Below are 15050 nucleotides of genomic sequence, written 5' to 3' on the forward strand. Positions count from 1 at the left end.
TGGGTTGCACGCCACAACAAGAAAGAATAAAAGCGAATATTGATTTGTTACTGTTTTTCTTATTTTTGCTGATATAAATTATGGTGTTTTTTATGCTTCTTTACTGAAATTCTGTTAGTACTTGATATTTCCCGCAACATGTTCCCACTTCCCATCTTTAACTGTTAGTTTCTATTATCATTATTTGTCATATATGATTTAATTGTACAGGTTTATTTGGTAGTCTTATCCTAGGCTTGACACTACTTCGCCTAGGTTAGGTTCGACACTTACAGCATAAAGGGTCGGTTGTGCTGATACTACACTCTGCACTGTGTGTAGATCCCAGTACTGGAGTTTTTGGACCATAGCGATGTTGTTGCCTTCAGTCCAGCGGAGACCCAGGTAGTCCTGCAGACGTCCGCAGGCCTTGGCATCCCCTTCTATCCTTTCCATTCTGTTTTTATTTATTTAAGAGACAGACTTGTATTTTTCTATTCAGACCACTATTTGTAGTATTCATAGATGGTCTGTGACATTGTGATACCAGTTCTGGGTAAGGTTGTATTTTTTATTTTCGTACTAGTATTTAGTTATATTATCATATTTCGTCTTCCGCATTTCTTCTTTTATTATTATTACTATTCCGTTGTTGATCAAATGTTAATTTAAAATGGTTAAAAGGTTAAGGAAAAAGGGTAATAAAATCTAAACACTCGGCTTGCCTAGCTTTCACGAGTAGGCGCCATCACGACTCCCGAAGGTGGAAAATCCGAATCGTGACAAGGTGGCTATTGTATTATTGTTCGGACAGAGAGATAAGGGTGGTTATTATCCTGAGTCATATGAGTGGCTATAGGAGAGATAAGGGTGGCTAATAATAATGTTAGGGCGGAGTGATATGGGTGGCTATCGGAGGGATAAGGGTGGTAATGTCAGGGATGATGGGTGATGGTTTAGAGACATTGTGTTGGTGATTTTCGTGTGATGATATATTTTTCCTTGTGTGTGTCATACACCTTGCGTGAATTGTTTTGTTTCTTTGATGAACTACTCGAATGCTTTGATATTACTTTTTAACTTGGGCAGCAGTAGTACATTCGCACAAGCATACACCGTAGCATGCCACTAATACTAGCTTAGGAGTATGAAACTTGACATTTATTGATCATGCCCATGTGTTCTTGTATTATCGGTTTCCATGTTGATATTGAGCCTGCACTCATGCTGGGTGAATTGTGATTGTGGGCCTGTGATCATACCGGACAGATTGTGATTGTGAGCTTGTGACCATGCCGGCAGATTGTGATTCTGAGCATGTGACCACGACTGGCAGATTGTAAATATGAACTTATGGTTATGCTAGGGGGATTGAGATATTGGCACGTAAGTTGTCCGTGCGGTTGTGATTCGAGATGTGGGCACGAGGTGCCGTGAGTATGTGATGGTGGGTTGAGACCTGTGACTTGTGAATGATATAATATATCACGGGGTGATTTTGTTGTGAAACTTGTGTAGAACGGCTTGATTAATTTGTTGTCCTTTGCGTTCCTTAATTGGTCTCAATGATACTTCGCGGTGTCCTTGTTGCTTTACTGTCTTTATCACATGTTGGTTTTGTTGCCATTTACTGATTTCTGCTTCCCATTATTAGCTTTATACTTCTATAATGCACAAATTATTTTGTTTAGTGAGTGTTTTGGTTTGTATCCCGTCACTACTCCACCGAGGTTACTTACTAGGTACCGATCGCGGTGTACTCATACAACAATTCTGCAATTTTTTGTGCAGAGCCAGGTATTGAAGATATCGGATCCGGACAGAGTTAGCTTGTTGATCGGGAGGATTCAAGGTAGAGTTGCTTCGTCGTCACAGTCCCTTGGAGTTCTTTTCTTACATTGTACTGTCAGTTTGTCATTTTAACGGTATTGTATTTAGATCCTTGAGATCATTTCATGTACTTAGCTAGAGTTCGTGACACTGTATTACTAAAACTTGGAAGGTTGTTATGATTATTACCATGTAGGCTTATTACGTTTTTGTTTCGTTATTCATATTAGACTATGTTTCAAATTATCATTATTAAAAATTTGCCTAATCATTGTTAGTAATCGGTTTACCTAGTCTTAGAGATTATGTGTCATCACAACATCCTATGGACAGAGTTTGGGGTCGTAACGGCATCCAATGCAGATCCATAAAGCTACAATAAAACAATTGATGGAGCTTATGAAATTGGACTTTTTAATTGAGAAATATGGGCGGTACTATGCATATAATTGGTAAAGTTATACAATTCATTTATTTGTGATGCTTTAATGACTAATTTACTAATGTTGATTGAATAATATTTTAATGACAAATTGTGTAAATTTTGACATTCGTCACAGGGGAAACAAATTTTGGTAGACAAGTTGCTAAAGTGTTATATAAGAATTGAGGCGATTTCAGAAATTTAAAATATTTACGAAAGAATCATGCATTTTAGTAGAATTGAATTTTTAAATTAATTTGCAAATCAGAAACTAAAACTTGCAGCCAAATTTGTTCTCAAGCCATATAAAGTGAAAGTGTGGTTTTATAATAGAAGAAGGTACAAGAAAATATTTTATTTTTAACTTATATGCATTTAGTATAAAAAATTTTGACACTATCAATATACTTTAACCGGTTATAATAGAGTTTTAACACTTCTAATTTATCAGATTAGGAATCATGGTCATTTCATATGATTGGTATAACAAAAATTTTATTGCCAATGAATATATTTTAAACTTAAATTTTATTTATTGTGCTATGTTTTTATTTTTTTCCTTAGCTTTTTTTATTTAATAAATTTGTTCATGTCTTAAGTTACTAAACGAAGCAGACTGTGAGGTTTTGATGTAATGCTGAAAAAATTTTAAAGAAATTGTTACATGGTCATTTCAAGATTAGGAATCATGGTCATTTCATATGAGGGGTATGACAAAAAATTTTATGCCAATGGATATATTTTAAGCTTAATTTTCATTTACTGTGCTATGTTTTTATTTTTTTTCTGTATACTACCACAATTTTTTTTTATTTAATAGGATTGTTCATGCGTTATGAAGTTACGAAAAGAAGCAAACTGTGAGTTCTTGATGGAATGCTGCAAAAATTTTAAACAAATTGTTACATGGTTATTTCAAGATTGATCAAGTGGTCAACACCTTTTGTAGCTTATTTAATGTTACCTAAACATAATCTATAATTTTTCAATTTGAATTTAAGTGAAGTTTGAGTTGGTAAGCAAATACAACTTAGTATATATATATATATATATATATATATATATATTTAGTGATTCGGAAATGTCATTGCTTTCCTCTTCTTCTTCTTTATTGTTATTTTCATTGTTTTGTTTGCTTATTTTGTAGTTATTGCTGATCTTTAGTTTAGTTATCTTATTTTCTATTATTTCATTATGTTTATGGTTTTTTTCGGTGGAATAATAATTCGCATCGGTGTTATGATGGGATGTATGACCTTTCCTTTATTATTACTTTATATAAGCATTTAGCTAAATTTTATTTTTGTAGATGTGCCCAGATTTAATAAAGAAAGCAAAGGAAGGTGGATTGTGTACACTTGAAACTAATGTGTTCTAAAAGACACAAGAGTCAGTGTGTCGCTTAATGAAGAAAACACACATAGTAAAATATTATTCTTGACCGTGGTAATTATTTTTATGAGAATGTGCGTTGCATAGAATTTTTTTAGAGTTCAAACATCATTATTATTTATTCTTTATCCTATAAATTGGAGTTGATTCTAGGAAAAACTTGGCATGTGAATAATTTTAGCTTAATGTAAGAGTATCACATCTAATAATTTTATACAACATTATGTTTATTGTCGTTTAATATAAATTAGTGAATTTTATAATGGTGAAACAATATAATGTTGAAGCTAGAAATTATCTGGAGGATACTTCATGCCGACAAAGAATATTTATTTTTGCATGTGTCACACCTCCTTTTTACGCATCCGAGGGTAGTACAAGGGAGTTTTTCCATTTTAAGTGACATTATACGAAATGAGATTATTTATTCAATTTAGAGTCGCCACTTGGAATATTTTAATTGGTGTTACAAGTCACCGGTTTATTTTAAATCTCAAATCGAGGAAATTTCGACTTTCCTTTTGAAGTATGCGAACCAAAAATTTTGAATAAGGAATTCTGTTAACCCGAGAGAAGGTGTTAGGCACCCCCGGATTCCGTGGTTCTAGCACTGTCGCTTAAACTGTCATAATTGGCCTATTATCTGATTCTAATACAGGTTTTAACCTATGGTACATTTTAACTCGTTAAACCACTTTTAATTATTTTTAGGAAGATTTAACGTTATTTAAAACACGCCTTGAACCACGCCACATGAAATGCACCCGCGGTCCATGACACATTTTATTTAACGTTGTTGAGATTTGGATTTGGGTCACATAAAATGCACACCCGAGTTTAAGGAAATTAATTTAAATAGCGCCTAAAGCAACTACGCACTTTCAAGTCTGCGAGGGCCATGAAAAATTCAGTTAATGGCACGCCTCGATTTCTAAAGAGTTAATATTAATTACATGAGGGCCATGGGTTATTTAATGAGAATGGCACCAAAATTATTAGCTCAAAATCCTAAATCAATGAACTGTTGGTTTGTCTCCAATTAAATTATCCATGCAGCAATACCAAAATTGTCTCACTAGATATTATCCAAAACATGACAACCAGGAAGAATTCACATACGAACATTTAAAGCATGATTCAATATTTGACCACATAAAGGTAAATCACACACAGTACTAATATTGGTTACAATCAAGCAATTCAAACTATTCTCACGTGATTGTATACCAAACATGGTTATGTATCATTCAGTTACATTCGGAAATATCTATTTTACTATGTGCTCCATGAATTTCTTTAACAAAAAAATCAGTTACCCATTTATTCTTTGGTTCACTTCAAAAATCGCAATATGCCTCTGTCACTTAATATTCACAACAAACTCATGGAAAAGTTCATCACAACAAAGAATTCAAAAGCATTCAAAGCTTTCTCATCACAGATGCATTAATAGAACCGATTTTGGTGAATTCGGAACTGTTTGCAGTTGGTTCTGCTGCTGGTTCGATGGCTAAAGAAGCAGTGTGTTTCTGCTGCAATTTTGAAGCTGTTTTCGGGCTTAATTCGGAGGTCGTTTTGGACATGGATTTTGGGGCGACGCAGCTAGTTTTAAAGCTGCATTAATGGAGATTTTTGGACTGATTTTAATGGTGAAAAGGTCGTTGTTATTTGGTGAATTTTGAAGGTTATTTGCTGGAGTTTTGTATAGAAACAGGGACTGTGTTTGAGGTTGGAGGGAGGTACTTCAATAGCTGATTTTTGAGAAAACTTTGTAGATATTTTAACGGAGGAAAGGGGTATAGCTCATGGTGTCCATGATGGCTTAAGGAGGATTGTCCCGTTTGGAGAGGAAGCACAAGATTTTATTGTGCGTTTTTACTGAAGAAAAGGCCGATCCAAATTTTAGATGTCGGTCACTATTTAGGAATTAGGTACTATTATATAGGGGTAGAGATTAGGTTAGGGGTATGCGCCTAGGAATTATGGGCTTGAGAATTATGGGCTAGGTCCAAAATTAGGCCTAAAATGGGTTGCTCGAGCCCAAGTTTTATTCTTTTCCCGCGAATGAGGTTAAAATACGACCTCATTTATTAATTAGTCCTACTTAATCAAAATAATTGTTATAATAAAACTGGCCGTTAAAATAAACTGTTTTTTTGGTATTTTTCAAGATTAAAAATGACTATAAAACATTAATGGAACAATTTTTTATTATTTTTATTTCTCTTGTAATAAAATAAACTAAAAGAGTAAAAATTAGTTGAAATAGCTATATTAGGCCTAAATTAAATATTTACATGCTAAAATATAAAAAATCTTGGGGAGGGTCAAAAATCACATGTCTACAGCTGCCCCTCTTTGACTGGAAACGCGAAGAGTTTTTAGACAAAGAATGACTAGACAGGTTTTTGACCCGACCCTTATTTAAAGAGACCAAAAGCTAAAAGAAAGAAGAATGTGATCGAGCCCTGGTATTTGAGATTCCTACATATCCTTGGCTATAAAGGAATCAGGACACGTGTAGTTCAAAAGTGAGTGAGATGATGTAGTACCGAGGTTGAGAACCGAGCGAGGTGTCGTCAAAGTTCCGATCCGCAGTCCCGTTATTACATCAAAATCAAAAATGAAAAAGACTAACTAAGCCTATCAGCTACGAGTTACAAAATTCCTATCTATGAGTCTTCTGAAGTTTGATCCTGGTTGGTTCTTCATACGGACCCTGATCTGAATCTTGATGCTCGTTCGATGCAGCTGCGAATTCATTCTTCTTCAGCTTTTCGGATCAAGGCGGGACATGCAAAGCTTGTTACTTCAATCATATCTTGAGCAGTCCGCGTCTTTCTCCGCTTCAGCACTTTGCGTTCACTTCTTTTGCTCTTTTCTTCTTTTCTTTATTCTGGATTGAGACTCATTCTTTTGGTAACTAAGGTAAACAACATAGAAAAATCACTTATATTGAACCCTGTGCCTCGAGGTAAAACCTGCTCAGACACCAAAACAAACAAGCGAACAAAATTTTTCTGCCCCAGTTTTCACTAAGAAAATTTCGTGAGTTATTTGTAACTAAAATCTAAACTATTTCTTTTTTTTTTCTTTTTTTTTAAGGCGATAAAATAAATATTGTGTGCCTTTATGATAAAGAGATTAGGAAGTGGAGCCCTATATCTAAAATAACCTCAACTAGGGATTGGAGCCATATGTTGGCAAAAAACGACTAGGGAATGGAGGCCCTGTGTCTAAAAATCTCAACTAGGGATTGGAGCCCTATGTTGGCAAAAGGCGACTAGGGAATGGAAGCCCTGTGTCTAAAAATCTCAACTAGGGATTGAAGCCCTATGTTGGAAAAAGGCGACTAGAGAATGGAGGCTCTATGTCTAAAAATCTCAACTTAGGGATTGGAACCCTAATGTTGGCAAAAGGCAACTAGGGAATGGAGGCCTTATGTCTAAAAATCTTAATTTAGGGATTGGAGCCCTAATGTTGGCAAAAAGGGCAACTAGGGAATGGAGGCCCTATGTCTAAAAATCTCAACTCATGGATTGGAAGCCTAATGTTGGCAAAAAGGCGACTAGGGAATGGAGGCCCTATGTCTAAAATCTCAACTTAGGGATTGGAGCCCTAATGTTGTCAAAAGGCGACTAGGGAGTAGAGGCCCTATGTCTAAAATTCTCAACTCAAGGATTGGAGCCCTAATATTGGCAAAAGGCAAGTAGGGAATGGAGACCCTGTGTCTAAAAATCTCAACTCAAGGATTGGAGCCCTAATGTTGGCAAAAAAGCGACTAGGGAATGGAGGTCCTATGTCTAAAAATCTCAACTCAAGGATTGGAGCCCTAATGTTGGCAAAAGGCGACTAGGGAATGGAGACCCTATGTTTAAAAATCTCAACTCAGGGATTGGAGCCCTAATTTTGGCAAAAGGCGACTAGGGAATGGAGGCTCTATGTCTAAAAATCTCAACTCAGGGATTAGAGCCCTAATGTTGGCAAAAGGCGACTAGGGAATGGAGGCCCTATGTCTAAAAATCTCAACTCAGGGATTGGAGCCCTAATGTTGGCAAAAAGGTGACTAGGGAATGGAGGCCCTATGTCTAAAAATCTCAACTCAGCGATTGGAGACCTAATGTTGGCAAAAGGCGACTAGGGAATGGAGGCCCTATGTCTAAAAAGCTCAACTCAGGGGTTGAATCCCTAATGTTGGCAAAAGGCGACTAGGGAATGGAGGCCCTATGTCTAAAAATCTCAAATTAGGGATTGGAGCCCTAATGTTGGCAAAAGGCGACTAGGGAATGGAGGCCTTATGTCTAAAAATCTCAACTCAGGGATTGGAGCCCTAATGTTGGCAAAAAGGTGACTAGGGAATGGAGGCCCTATGTTTAAAAATATAAACTCAGGTATTGGAGCCCTAATGTTGGAAAAAGGCGACTAGGGAATGGAGGCCCTATGTCTAAAAATCTCAACTCAAGGATTGGAGCCCTAATGTTGGCAAAAGGCGACTAGGGAATGGAGACCCTATGTTTAAAAATCTCAACTCAGGGATTGGAGCCCTAATATTGGCAAAAGGCGACTAGGGAATGGAGGTCCTATGTCTATAAATCTCAGCTCAGGGATTAGAGCCCTAATGTTGGCAAAAGGCGACTAGGGAATGGAGGCCCTATGTCTAAAAATTTCAACTCAGGGATTGGAGCCCTAATGTTGGCAAAAAGGTGACTAGGGAATGGAGGTCCTATGTCTAAAAATCTCAACTCAGCGATTGGAGACCTAATGTTGGCAAAAGGCGACTAGGGAATGGAGGCCCTATGTCTAAAAAGCTCAACTCAGGGGTTGAATCCCTAATGTTGGCAAAAGGCGACTAGGGAATGGAGGACCTATGTCTAAAAATCTCAAATCAGGGATTGGAGCCCTAATGTTGGCAAAAGGCGACTAGGGAATGGAGGCCTTATGTCTAAAAATCTCAACTCAGGGATTGGAGCCCTAATGTTGGCAAAAAGGTGACTAGGGAATGGAGGCCCTATGTTTAATTATATAAACTCAGGGATTGGAGCCCTAATGTTGGAAAAAGGCGACTAGGGAATTGAGGCCATATGTCTAAAAATCTCAACTTAGGGATTGGAGCCCTAAAGTTGGCAAAAGGCGACTAGGGAATGGAGGCCCTATGTCTAAAAATCTCAACTCAGGGATTCGAGCCCTAATGTTGGCAAAAAGTGAATAGGGAATATGCGATCCATCCTACGTATTAGATTTCAGCACTGTCCAGTTGGACAAGGACTTGTCTTATGAGGAGGAGCCGGTAGCTATTCTAGACTGGCAGGTTCGTCAGTTGAGATCGAAGAGTTTTCCTTCTGTTCGTGTTCAATGGAGAGGTCAGCCTCCTGAGGCATCGACCTGGGAGTTCGAGTCCGATATGCGGAGCCGTTATCCCCATCTTTTCCCCGACTCAGGTACTTCCTTCTTCTGTCTGTTCGAGGACGAACGGTTGTTTTAGAGGTGGAGAATGTGATGACCCAAAAGGTCATCACATGTGTTGCAATAAAATTCTATGTTCTGAGGCCTTAAAAACCTCCCTTAGCACCACCTCAATTTGTGTGCGTAGTCCGGGCGCGTAGCCGGAAAGCTTAAATGTGAAAATCTGTGAAAAAGGATAAGTTTTGACTGTAAAATGAATAAATTTGACTTCGGTCAATGTTTTGGGTAAATGGACCCGGACCCGTAATTTGACGGTTCCGAAGGGTACATAGAAAAATTTGGGACTCAGGCATATACCCGGAATCGGATTCCGAGGTCCCAAGCCCGAGAAATGAATTTTTTTTTAAAGAAAATTATTTTCTGAAATTGTTTAAAGAAATTTGAAATGAAATTTGCTTAGAACATGATGGTATCGGGCCCGTATTTTGGTTCCGGCGCTCGGTACAGGTCTTATATATGATTTAAGACGTTTCTGTGGAATTTGGCGAAAAACGGATGTCATTTGACGTGATTCGAACTTAAATTGCAAAATTGATGTTTAAAGAAGTTTTGAGAAAATTTCATTGATCTCGAGGTTTACTTTGATGTTCATGATGTTATTTTGATGATTTGATTATACAACTAAGTCTATAGGATATTTTTGAGGTTTTGTGTACACTTGGTTTGGAGTTCCGAGGGCTCGGGTGAGTTTCGGGTAGGTTCCGGGATGTCTTAGGCTTAAAAACATAGGTGTTACAGGTTCAGAGAGGTGGAAGGCCTCTGAACCAACCAGTGCGGTCCGCACAAAAAGGAATGCTGCCGCGGAGGGGATTGTGCGGCCACACTGGATTTTGTGCGGACTGCGGTGAGGGCCTGTGCGGCCGCACTAGTTTTGGTGCGGTCGGCGGTGAAGAGCAATTCACTGGTCCTACTTCGAAAGCCTATATCTTTTGATTTACAAGGCCTTTTGAGATGCTTCAAAAATGAAAGTTGTAGTCCTTCGTATTTAGTTTCTAGAAAGGTAAAGAAATCACAATTTGGACATCTATAGAGAAAGTTATGACCAAAATACTAAGACCTATCACTGCAGAACACAGGAAGCCTGTGCGACCGCGGTTGATTTTGTGCGGTCCGCACATGGCATCTGAGGGCAGTATATTTAGATGGGATTTTCAGTTATTTTTCATTTTTTAAGACCCCAAAAATATAAGAGGCGATTTTTCAAACAACCTTTCTTCTCCAAATCAATTGTAAGTCATTTTTAACTAGTTTTCTTTAATCATTAACATCTTTTAACATGATTTCAACTTCAAATCAATGATTTTCATGGGGGAAATTGGGGTGTTTTGGGTAGAACCTAGGTTTTTCAAAAAATTGGGGATTTGGACCTCGATTTGAGGTCCGATTTCAAAACAAATTATATATTTGAGTTCGTGGGGGAATGGGTAATCGGGTTTTGGTTCGAACCTCGGGTTTTGACCATGTGGGCCCGGGGGCGATTTTTGACTTTTTGGGTAAAACTTTGGAAAATTCATTTTCATGCATTCAAATTGATTCATTTAGCGTTTATTGATGTAATTAAGTAACTTGTGACTAGATACGAACGAATTGGTGGTGGAATCAAGGGGTAAAGCTATAATTGAATCGCGAATTGTGTTCGTGGCATCAAGGTAAGTGTTTGGTATAACCTTAGCTTGAGGGATTAGGAGTTGTGTCCTATTTGCTATTTGCTACTTGTTGAGTACGATGTATAGGGATGGTGACGAGTATCTATATGTTGGTGTCAAGCATGATCGTGGGTCTTATATTGTGATTTTCATGACTTCGTTGTATTATTCATGTCTTGGTGAAGATTTCTATTTGTTGTGTAAAGTTGTGGAAAAGAATTATGACCTATGAAAATTGAGGAGCGTTGGCTCCAGTTGTATAATGAATTGTGAAAGTATAAGTAATAATTGAAACTCTAGAGTATTGGTTCGAGTTGTGAAGTAAATTGTGAAGTAGAAGTGAGAAAGAGAAGAGATCATTATGTTGGCCCCTTGCCGGGCTATTGTTGAGTTGTGGTTCCCTTGCATTGTGTTCTTAATTGATATTATGGATGTTTAGGTTGATGATTCTTGTGTTAGGTGTTGTAACAAGTTTGGTTATAGCTGAGGTGGTTAGGTGTTGTAACAACTTTGGTTATAGCTGAGGTAGTTAGATGTTGTAACAAGTTTGGTTATAGCTGAGGTAGTTAGGTGTTGTAACGAGTTTGATTATAGCTGAAGTAGTTAGATGTTGTAACAAGTTTGGTTATAGCTATTTCTCCCTTGTCGGGATATTATTTGTCGATATTATTTTTTCCTTGCCGGGATTCCTTGTGATTATTGTTGGCTTGTCATGGGAGCGGGTGGTATGTCTACCACAAGATATAATAAAATAGGAGCGGGTGGTACGCCTACCACAAGACATAATGAAATAGGAGCGGGTGGTACGCCTACCACAAGATATAATGAAATGGGAGCGGGTGGTACTCCTACCATGTGATAAATGAAATGGGAGCGGGTGGCATGCCTGCCACGAGATATAATGAAATGGGAGCGGGTGGCATGCCTGCCACGAGATATAATGAAATGGGAGCAGGTGGCACGCCTGCCACAAGATACAGGAAATGGGATCGGGTTGCACGCCTGCAACAAGATATGAAAAGAAAGTAAAATCCGCCTTTATTTTCCTTATTCTTGTTAGTGGTTGGATTTTGATTCCTTATAGTTCTCTTGATATTCTATTTTTACCTATTTTTCCCTGAAGCATGTTTCCCCTCCCATCTTTACTTGTTTATTTCCATATTTCTTTTCCACTATATATATATATATATATATATATATATATATATATATATTCGAAATGCACAGGTTTATCTGGAGTCTGGTCCTAGCCTCGTCACTACCTCGCCGGGGTTAGGTCAGGCACTTACCAGCACATGAGGTCGGTTGTGCTGATACTACACTGAGCTAGGCAGACCTCAGTGTTTTAAACTTCGGACAGCAGTGAGATTGCTGATTCTTGTTCATCAGGCGACCCGAGGTAGCCCTGCAGGCGTCCGTAGGCCTTGGTGTCTCCTTCCATCTACTTTCCTGTTTCTTACATGTATTTCCAGAGACAGTGTTGTATTTAATTCTTTCAGGCCTTTATTTGTAGTATTCTTAGACCGTCTGTGAAACTGTGACACCAGTTCTGGGTATTCGAGACTCAAACAGTTGCATTAGACATTCAAGTTCAGATGGCTTATTGTTTTCGTCCGCTTATGTTATATTCCTTTTTTAAATGTTATTTCTTCGTAATTGTTAAAGAGAATAAAATTGGAAAAAAGATAGATGGTTAAATAATTGGCTTGCCTAGCTCACATTAGTAGGCGCCATCATGACCCCCGAGGTGGGAAATTCGGGTCGTGACAGCACACTTCCCAGATGATTTAGAAGACTCAGAGAGAAGAGGGTTTCATAACAGTTTTATATACAGTTCACACAATATCAAAGCGGTAAAAAGCGACACTTAGCATACTAGGCTCAAAATATGTAAAAATCAGATAATAAATAAAGTCAAGTATAACAGTTATCCTAAGCTCAAATTCTTGAACCCTGAACCGAAGTTATGGGTTTGGATCCCCAGCGAAGTCACCAAAGCTGTCACAGCTCTTTTTTACGCACCCGAAAGTAGTACAAGGGAGTTTTTCCATTTTAAGTGACATTATTCGAAATGGGATTATTTATTCAATTCAGAGTCGCCACTTGAAATATTTTAATTGGTGTTCCAGGTCACCGGTTTATTTTAAATCCCAAATCGAGGAAATTTTGACTTTCCTTTTGAAGTTTGCGAACCAAAAATTCTGAATAAGGAATTTTGTTAACCTGAGGGAAGGTGTTAGGCACCCCCGGATTCCATGGTTCTAGCACGGTCGCTTAAACTATCATAATTGGCCTATTATCTGATTCCAATACATGTTTTAACCTATCATACATTTTAACTCGTTAAACTGCTTTTAATTATTTTTAGGAAGATTCAACGTTATTTAAAACACGCCTTGAACCACGTCACATGAAATGCACCCGCGGTCCACGACACATTTTATTTAACGTTGTTGAGATTTGGATTTGGGTCACATAAAATGCACACCCGAGTTTAAGGAAATTAATTTAAATAGCGTGCCTAAAGCAACTACGCACTTTCAAGTTTGCGAGGGCCATGGAAAATCCAGCTAATGTCATGCCTCGATTTCTAAAGAGTTAATATTAATTAAATGAGGGCCATGGGTTATTTAATGAGAATGGCACCAAAATTATTAGCTCAAAATCCTAAATCAATGAACTGTTGGTTTGTCTCCAATTAAATTATCCATGCAGCAATAAAAAAATTGTCTCACTAGATATTATCCAAAACATGACAACCAGGAGGAATTCACATATGAACATTTAAAGCATGATTCAATATTTGACCACATAAAGGTAAACCACACACAGTACTAATATTGGTTACAACCAAGCAATTCAAACTATTCTCACGTGATTGTATACCAAACATGGTTATGTATCATTCATTTACATTCGGAAATATCTATTTTACTATGTGCTTCATGAATTGTCTTAAACAAAAAAATCAGTTACCCACTTATTCTTTGGTTCACTTCAAAAATCGCAAGATGCCTCTGTCATTTAATATTCACAACAAACTCATGGAAAAGTTCATCACAACAAAGAATTAAAAAGCATTCAAAGCTTTCTCATCACAGATGCATTAATAGAATCCAAACAAACAAATGGAAAAGGATTTGATGGCAAACGAAAATTTTAAAACAAAAAAAAAACACTAAGGAATTCAAATAGCAAGGGTAAGAATGAACCTTAATATTCAGTAAATAAACTTCTTCAATAGATGAAAACCCAAAGCTCCTGACGTCGACAAACTACATGAATTCCAAAGATTACAACCTCAATAAAGAGTCAAACAAGATCCACGACATGAGCACTCGAACGACGACCTCGACGGAACCTCCGATTTTGGTGATGTCGGAACTGTTTGCAGCTGGTTCTGCTGCTGGTTCGATGGCTGAAGAAGCAGTGTGTTTCCGCTGTAATTTTGAAGCTATTTTGGGGCTTAATTTGGAGGTCATTTTGGACATGGGTTTTGGGGCGACGCAGCTGGTTTTAAAGCTGCATTAATAGAGATTTTCGGACTGGTTTTAATGGTGAAAATGTCGTTGTTATCTGGTGAATTTTGAAGGTTATTTGCTAGAGTTTTGTATAGAAACAGGGACTGTGTTTGAGGTTGGAGGGAGATACTTCAATGGCTGATTTTTTAGAAAACTTTGTAGATGTTTTAACGAAGGAAAGGGGTATAGCTCATGGTGTCCATGATGGCTTAAGGAGGATTGTCCCGTTTGGAGAGGAAGCACCAGATTTTATTTTGCGTTTTTGCTGAAGAAACGGCCGATCCAAATTTTAGATGTCGGTCACTATTTAGGCATTAGGTACTATTATATAGGGGTAGAGATTAAGTTAGGGGTATGGGCCTAGGAATTATGGGCTTGCGAATTATGGGCTAGGTCCAAAATTAGGCCTAAAATGGGCTGCTCGAGCCCAAGTTTTATTCTTTTCCCATGAACGAAGTTAATATACGACCTCATTTATTAATTAGTCTTACTTAAGTAAAATAATTATTAAAATAAGACTGACCGTTAAAATAGACTATTTTTTTTTTTTTTGGTATTTTTCAAGATTAAAAATGACTACAAAACATTAATGGAACAATTTTATAATTTTTATTTTTCTTGTAATAAAATAAAGTAAAAGAGTAAAAATTAGTTGAAATAGCTATTTAGACCTAAATTAAATATTTATATGCTAAAATATATAAAATCTTGGGGAGGATCAAAAATCACATGACTACCGCATGTGAACGCAATAGCCCAAAGCCCACCATTATATGGACTCTTTGAAGAAATTGT

At 37.4% G+C, this 15050-nt stretch overlaps 1 long non-coding RNA gene across 1 annotated transcript; it reads right to left on the minus strand.

Annotated features, from left to right (window-relative positions):
* Positions 1 to 4714: 4714 nt before the first annotated feature.
* LOC142164662 (uncharacterized) lies at positions 4715 to 14542 on the minus strand. Its single transcript, XR_012695520.1, has 2 exons — positions 13947 to 14542; positions 4715 to 6548 (listed from the first exon to the last, which is right to left on the minus strand). It is a non-coding gene; the product is annotated as an uncharacterized LOC142164662 (long non-coding RNA).
* Positions 14543 to 15050: the final 508 nt, after the last annotated feature.

Source organism: Nicotiana tabacum, chromosome 10, assembly GCF_000715075.1.
Source record: "Nicotiana tabacum cultivar K326 chromosome 10, ASM71507v2, whole genome shotgun sequence".
Classification (NCBI taxonomy): domain Eukaryota; kingdom Viridiplantae; phylum Streptophyta; class Magnoliopsida; order Solanales; family Solanaceae; genus Nicotiana; species Nicotiana tabacum.